This window comes from Alexandromys fortis, unplaced genomic scaffold (genome assembly GCF_014885135.2).
Source record: "Alexandromys fortis isolate MF-2015 unplaced genomic scaffold, M_Fortis_MF-2015_v1.1 scaffold_266, whole genome shotgun sequence".
In the NCBI taxonomy this organism is placed as follows: Eukaryota; Metazoa; Chordata; class Mammalia; order Rodentia; family Cricetidae; genus Alexandromys; species Alexandromys fortis.
In genome coordinates this window covers 315,240-323,548 of record NW_026068155.1, presented here as the reverse complement: position 1 = coordinate 323,548, position 8,309 = coordinate 315,240, and positions in this window count along the sequence as shown.

Genomic DNA, 8,309 nt, shown 5'->3' with positions numbered 1-8,309 from the left:
GCTAAGACAGAAGAAGGAGGCCAAGCAGATTTGTCAAAGCCTCCGTTTATTAGGGACGGGTTACAGTTTATATATGGTAAGGAATGGGGGGTAGGGTAACTGGATTCTTGCCACGTGGTTCCGGTCACGTAGGCCAGGCTACACTCGGACAGACAGGCCAGGAAGTCACAAGTTGCCACACCTGGTTCCCTGGATAGCTGGACTGTGAGGCGGGTTCGCTAACAGATAAGTTAATTGGGTGAGGGGCAGGTTCTCAATAGAACATAATTATGGGTGTGAGGTTCTCTGCAGACTCCCCAGGATGATTCCTGTAATGATTTCTAGAGGGGAAATGGCTCCTGACACCTGAGTTCCACACATAAAACTGTCAAGTAAAGAATTCTTCCAAGTATTGCTGGACTGTGCAGTATTTGCATGAGGCTCTGGGTTCAACTTCCCAATGCTAGAGGAAGGGAGGCGAAGTCATTTACTTTGACTAATATTCTTGGCTTATTTGTTTATTCATCTTTGGTTTTTCTTTTTTTATATAATTCCTTTTTATTTTTAATGTGCATTTGTGTCTTGCCTGCATGTATGTCTGTATGAGGTTGGCAGATCCCCTGGAACTGGAGTTACAGACAATTGTGAGCTGCCATGTGGGTGCTAGGAATTGAATCAGGGTCCCCTGGAAGAGCAGCCAGTGCTCTTTACCTCTGAGCATCTATCCTCTTCAGCATCCATCTTTGGTTTTCCAAGACAGGGCTTCTCTGGATAGCCCTGGTTGTCCTGAAACTTACTCTATAGACCAGGCTAGCCTCAAGCTCAAAGAATTGTTTGCCTCTGCCTCCTGAGTGTTGGGATTAAAGGTGTGTATCACCACAATGCTTGGGAAACTAATATTCTTATTTTAGAAAGTACAATATATTCTAAAAAGAGACCAAATTATGCTTAAATTTGTATTTTTTTAGATTTTGTATTTTTTGTCCTTTTTGTGTGCATTTGCATATAAAGGAGTTGGGGTACACATGCCATGACATTTGGAGGACAACTTTCAAGAGAGTTATTTCTTTTCTTCTACCACATGGAAAGTTAGGCTTTAACCACTGTGCCATCTTACCAGCCCTTCATTTAGCAACATGGCTTTCCTTCCTTCCTTCCTTCCTTCCTTCCTTCCTTCCCTTCCTCCCTCCCACCCTCCCTCCCTCCCTCCCTGCTCCCTCCTTTCTTTCTTTCTTTCTTTCTTTCTTTCTTTCTTTCTTTCTTTCTTTCTTGTTTGTTTGAGACAGGATTTCTCTGTCCAGGAGGTTCAGGAACTCACTCTGTAGACCAGGTTGGCCTCAAAGTCAGAGAATGCCCTGCCTCTGCCTCTGAGTGCTGAGATTAAAGCAGTGTGACACCACCGCACTTCCTCTCAACCCTTTTTCTTTGGTGATTCAGGGGATAAAATGTGAAATCACAACAGAAACATGTTGTTAAGACGCCAGATTGTTGTTAAGTCTCCATACCTTACAAGAAAAGGATTCAATTTCTAGTTAAAAATAAACCTTCCAGCCAGTGGTGTCACATGCCTTTAATCCCAGCACTTGAGAGGCAGAGGTATAGGCAGGAAGATCTCTATGAGTTCAAGGCTAGCCTGGTCTACAGAGAAAATTCCAGGATAGCCAAAGCTACACAGAGAAATCCTGTCTCCAAAAACCAAAAACCAAAAATGGGGGTTCTTTCTGATTCTTAAACCTAATGCACCCTGAAAACCATGCTTTTCAGCTTACACTGAACTTGTGATGCCATTGTGTATGACTACCTGTAAACACACTCACAACTATTTTCTGTTAACCTTAGCTTTTCCCCATAAAAGCTGGTAAGAGGCTTGCTCTCTCCAATCCCGATTTCGGGTGAGAAAGCCAGTTTGTGAGACCTGGGCACATCTCTAAAATAAAACTTGCTTTAATCAGACAGTCATGAATTTGGTCTTTCACCTCAAATATTCAGGTTTTAACAAAAACCCCTAACTTCTCACACAGTAGGTAAGTGCTCTACCCTTGAGTTACATTATTCCTAGGCCTTGATCTGATCCATTCTTGGGGCTTCTGTTTTTGTTGGCTATTAAGATCTAACAGTGAGGGTGAGTCTGAATTCAGAAAAGGAAGAAAACATGGGCTTAATAACAATAAGCTCCCCAAACTGGCAAGGGCCCTGACCTCCAGCCTCTAACAGGAAGCCAAAAGTCCCAGGAGTTTCCTGGAACCAGGCTACTAAAATGGCCCATGGTTACTGGATTCAAAAGGAAGTTTCAAGCCAGGCATAGTGGTGCATACCTTCCCAGAACTTGGAAGGCAGAGATATGAGGATCTCTGAGTTTGAAGCCATCCTGATCCATATAGTGAGTTTTAGGAGCCAGAGCTATGTAGAGAAATCCTGTCTCAAAAAAGAAAAGATGGGAGGGGGCAGGGGGGACAACAAAAGGAAATTTCATTGACAGCATTGGCTCTCTTCTTGGGAGATATGAGGGAGTCTCCAAGAACCAGTGGAAGGACCAGGTGTTGGTGGCCACCTGGGTGATCTGGTCAGATCTGTATGACAAAAAGCAATCTGAGAATCTGGGGTGACTAATTTCTACTGTTGTTTTGGGGCTTTTTTGTTGTTGTTTGATTCTGGTTGGTTTTTTGTTGTTGTTTTTTGGTTTTTGTTTTGTTTTGTTTTGTTTTGCTTTTTTTTTTTTGTTTTTTTTTTTTTTTTGGTTTTCAAGACCGGGTTTTTCTGTTTAGTCCTTCTCCTGGAACTCACTTTGTCTACTAGGCTGGCCAGCACCACAATGTTCTATCTTACTTTTGTTTCCGTGTCTGTCTTGTTTGTCTTTGGGCCAGGGTTTCACTCTGAAGACCAAGCTGGCCTCAATTTTGTGGCAATCCCCCTGCCTCAGCTCTCCCTCCTCAGTACTAGAATTACCAGTAAGCAAACCCATGCCTGGCACATCTAACTTAGAGATGTGTCATAATTTAAATAATTTCCTACTAACTGACAATAAACACTTCTCATTTATCACTGTAATGAGTAATACAGGAATGAACATGATTTTAATGTTTTGAGTACTTGGACATGACTACTTCCATAGCATAAATTTCTAGCACATAACTACTGTTTCAAAAGATAAGCACCTTTTAAATACCTTTCATCTATAATGCCAATTTGCCTTCTAGAAATGTCATACGCGTGTCTGCTTGCAATCGTAATCTATGGATGTTCACGTTTATCTTTTCCCTAGAGAACATTAAATGTATCATTCTTTTTTATCTTTGACAGTTTGATACTTAAAAAAAATAGTATCTTAGGGCTATGGATATAACTCAGCGGAAGAACGCTTGCTTTGGATGTTCAAAGTCCTAGATTTAATCTCCAGTAACAAAAAAAGGTGTGTGTATATTTTCCAAGCTTGTAGATGGCAGATTGTGGTATCTCTAGTTCCTTAGGCCATCTCCTGAGTCAGCTAAAAGCCACAGTGACCCAACAATATCTCGGAGTAATTACTGGGCAGGAAGATGGTTGTTGCTCACTTGTAGGACATCAACATCTCTGGAAACCTTTACAGAAACAAGTTAAAGTACCTGCCCTTTCTTTCAATGCAGGTGAACAAACACCAACTCTCAGCCATGTCTTTTAGTGCACTGTGCCAGGTGTGCACAACACTAAGCAAAGCCAGGCTGCCCTGAACTGTCTCAAGGTGTCTGATGGAACCCTTTCTCACCATGATAAGGAAAAGCTGATCATGGTCTCTGCCACCCTTTGTGACAGGTCCTCAGACTTTAGTACAACTGATTCCATGATGGAAATGCCATTCAGGCCTTAAAATTCAGCACAGAGACAGCACCACCTGCCAAAACAAAAAGAAAGACCTAATCCACCAAAGACCACAGTTCTAAGAACATCTCGAAATGTACTAACCTTGCCTTTTGGCTTCTGTAGTTCCTCTTCCGGCTGACTGTTCTTGTTAACTGAAGTATGTCAACCCAGGATATGATTTTTGGGCTTAAAAGCTCACCCTGAGGCTGGGTGGTGATGGTGTATACCTTTAATCCCAGCACTTGGGAGGCAGAGACAGGCAGATCTCTGTGAGCTCGAGGCCAGCCTGGTCTACAAAGTGAGTTTCAGGACAGACAAGCCAGGGCTACACAGAGAATCCCTGTCAAAGAAAAAAAAAAAAAAAAACTCACCCTGAGAAAAGCTCAGGGCTAAACTGGGATCCTGAAATCAGTGTAGTCTTTGGCTGACTAATAAAGAGTTTCTGTTGGCTTAAGCTCACATCAAAGCAGCCTCCTCTGGTGGACTCTCCACAATACCGCAAGGTTGTATGCTGAAGCCTACTGGAAAGTCTGCTTACCTGGACTGTCTGTCACTTCACGAGGTCACCTGGACGAAACATGTGGTGAGGGCTACCCTGGAAGGGAATTGGCAGCAGGCCAAGGTCTACTACTAGAAGCAGCAGCTGGCAAGACTACAGAAACGGGCAGAAAAGAATGTGAAGAAGACAGAACCGCTGCTGCTGTGAGCCCAATAAAGACTGTGTTTAAAAGAAGAAAGAAGGACATTTTTATGCAGTGTGGTGGCAGGGTGCTTCTTCTGAGACAAGGTCTCACTGTGCATTCTTGGCTAACTTAAACTCATGATATGGCCCAGGCTGGCCTCAAACTTATCCTCCTGCCTCAGTTCCCAACCACTTTCGCACACACCCATGTGCAGTGCACTCACTCACTCACACACACACCCATGTGCAGTACACTCAAACACACACACACATGTGCAGTGCACTCAAACACACACCCATGTGCAGTGCACTCAAACACACACACCCACCCATGTGCAGTGCACTCACACACACACACACAACTGCTGAGACTGTAGGCATGAGCCCCACCCCCAGCTAATGAATATCTTTTCAATATTATGTAGTTTCCTTTCTTTCTTTTCATTTTCTCAAGTTTTTTAAACCTAAGCTGCTAAGGATGACACCACAGTCCCCCCCCATTCAATCTGTCCCTTTATCCTTTAATGAATTGTTACATAAGTTGGGACAATTTGATAGCAAGGGGCAGAACCTCCACTTATCCAAAAATGTTAATTAATAAAATAAGATTTTAAAATAAAATAAGTGCATTTAATCAGGTAAAACAAGAATAACGACCCAAGAGACAGCTGGCATTAAGAAGTGAATACATTGGGATCCTATGCAGGTCTCATCTCTGCTTACCTCAGTTTATCAGTCTCACATCCGTCAAACAATGGAAGAATTCCTTGTTCTCTAATGGGTGATAGTTCCAAAGCTTTGTTGAGACTGGTTACAAACCTAGGTTAGATAAAAAGTTAGTGACCAGTTTACAATGTTCTTTGTCGGCTAAGCAATCCTTGTGTGGGATCAGGCAAGCAGGGTGAAGCCATGCTATTTTGAAGACCGAGGTAGAACCTCAAATTTGTGACCAGCCTGGGCAATTTAGGGAGACATCATCTAAAAAAAAAAATTAAGGGGACCTGTGAGCGTAGATCAGTGATAAATCACTTGTTTCGCATGTGGGAGTCATGGACTGGTTACAAACTTCCGCACTCCCCAGTTGAATCAACACTTATTTATTTATTTAAATCAATTTCCTTATTGTCCTTGAAACTGAAGCTAGGTCCTCTCCCACTGAGCTACACCATCAGTTCTATTTTGTGACTACATTTCACTGTTTGGTTGCCTCTTCGAGACCGGGTCCTGCTGTATAGCTCAGTCTAACCTCTGACCCTGAAACACAAGTGCTGCAATTACAGGTGTGCTCCACTAGTCATACATTTTAGATTTACAAAACAGTTGAGAGATGGAATAGGAAGTTTTACCATCCATTTTTTTTTTTTTTTTTTTTTTGCTCTTTCTATTATTATTATCTAGTTCTACTGCTGCGGTACACTTGTCTCAACTAATGAACCAATATTTATGTTCATTTACATTGTCTTGGTTTTTATCTATTGTTCTTTTTCTTTTCTTTTCTTTTCTCTTTCTTTTCTTTTCTTTTCTGAGACAGGGTCTCTCTGTATAGCCCTGGCTGTCCTGGATCCTGGAACTCTCTCTGTAGGCTGACCTCCTCAAACTAACAGATTCACCTACCTCTGCCTCCAGAGTGCTGGGATTAAAGTCACGAGCCACCAGGCCAGACCTTTTCTGCCCTTAGGAATATACGGTTTCATTTATTTATTTGTTTGTTTATATATCTTGGTTTTGGAACTAGGTTCTCACTCTTGGACACAGGGAGGGCCTGGAAAACCCCGTCTGGCCTCCAACTCCCAGCAATACTCCTGTACCAGTCTCCCAAGTGCTGAGTTGATGGACATGAACGACCATACCCAACTATTACAATACATTTAGTTGCCATGCCCTTATTTATTTATTTATTTATTTATTTATTTATTTATTATGTATACAATATTCTGTCTGTGTGTATGTCTGCAGGCTAGAAGAGGGCACCAGACCTCATTACAGATGGTTGTGAGCCACCATGTGGTTGCCAGGAATTGAACTCAGGACCTTTGGAAGAGCAAGCAATGCTCTTAACCACTGAGCCATCTCTCCAGCCCCTTGCCATGCCTTTTTAGGCTGCTTTTGGCTTTGACAGTTTGGAGGCTTCTCTTGTTTTGGATGGCCTTGCCAGTTTGGAAGTGTTCTGGTCAGGTAATTTCTATGACAGTGGTTCTCAGCCTTCCTAGTGCTATAGCCCTTTAACAGTTCCTCATGTTGTGGTGACCCCCCACATCATACATAAAATTATTTCACTTTATACCTGTAATTCTGCTACTGTTATGAATCATAATGTAAATATTTTTGGAGATAGAGGTTTATCAAAGGAGTTACAGCCAGTGCTCTAGGATGTCTGTTAGAATTGGTGCTTTTCTCAGGATTAGACTAGGGTTTTAGTTTGGATGGGGGAGATAACCAGAGGGAAATTCACATCATCTCATAAATGCATCCAAACGGCCTTCTGCATTCTTAGTCTCTACATCTAGAGACTCAACTAAATTGAAAACACTTCAAGAAAAATTGCATTTGGATTGATCAGGGACACTTTTAAAAAATTGTAACTGTCCCTAAATAATATGGTGAAACAATCATTTACACATACTTTATATTGTGCTAGTTATTAGAAATAACCTATAAATGATTGAAATATATGGAAGGAAGCTACCGTGCCCAGCTTTCGAATCGTGAGTCCAGCGATTAGAAGACAGAAGCAGGAGAATCAGGAGTTTAAGGCCAGGCTCAGCTATGCTTTCAGTTCCAGGCCATCTTGGGGTGCATGAGACCCTCAGCAAAGAGAACGAAACAAAACAAAAAACAAATACATACAAAATGCAGACTGATTTCTTCTTTGAACTCCCCCAGAAATGGTCCAATTGAACTGTAAATGTAAGTGATGGAAAGAGCAGAAGGAGAACTTACCTAACCTGTGTGAGGTCCTGGGTTTAATCATCCACAGAACTAAACATAAAGATCAGACAGAGGAAGAAGCGTTGCTTCTGAGTTGCAGGCCAGCCTAGGCTACATGGGTTTTCCAGATGACTGTGTGGCACAAAGTTAGACAAAGTTATTTAGAAATAAATAAGTAAGCAAATAGATAAATAACAAATAAATAAGTACTGATCAATCTCATTTCACATTTTAAAAGGACATAAGAAATCTTTGGCAAGAATTTTAAATTTTCTAGTCTCTTTTGAGTACATCTCTTTGAATATAAATCTTTATAATAATTTGAATTCCGTGGATTCAGCTACTCCTGATGGTTAGGAATTGGAAACCATTTCATGTTTACGCAACAAGGACTCATGTTCCACTCAACAACATACGTCTTGATATGCCATGTGTATTAAGCCAAAAAAAAAAAAATCCACCTCTGCCACCTAGATTGTTCGGGAAATCTTGGAAAGAAATTAACAAAAGAATATGAGAGAAACTGAAATTTGAAATAGCTTGCCCTGGCTGTGCTGGTGGCACTGTCCTAGGACAAAGACTGGCTTCAGGGTTTCTAACAAGTCAGAACCAATCACTTGTGCAAAGAAAACAAACCAAAATAATGGTGAAAAGGCAGGGCAGGATTTTAATTAAAATAGCCATTTTGACAAGACAGAAATTAAACATGGAGTCCTTTGTGGTTTGGTCACATTGTGGCCTGGCTGATCACTACACTAGTTCTGGTTCTGCCAGGGAGCCATGGAGAAAGAAGTTATTGTCTCCTTAACACTTGAGGAACAATATAATTTCCATGGAATGATTGCTTCGGCTTAGGGAGTGATTTTATCATAGGGTGATCTGT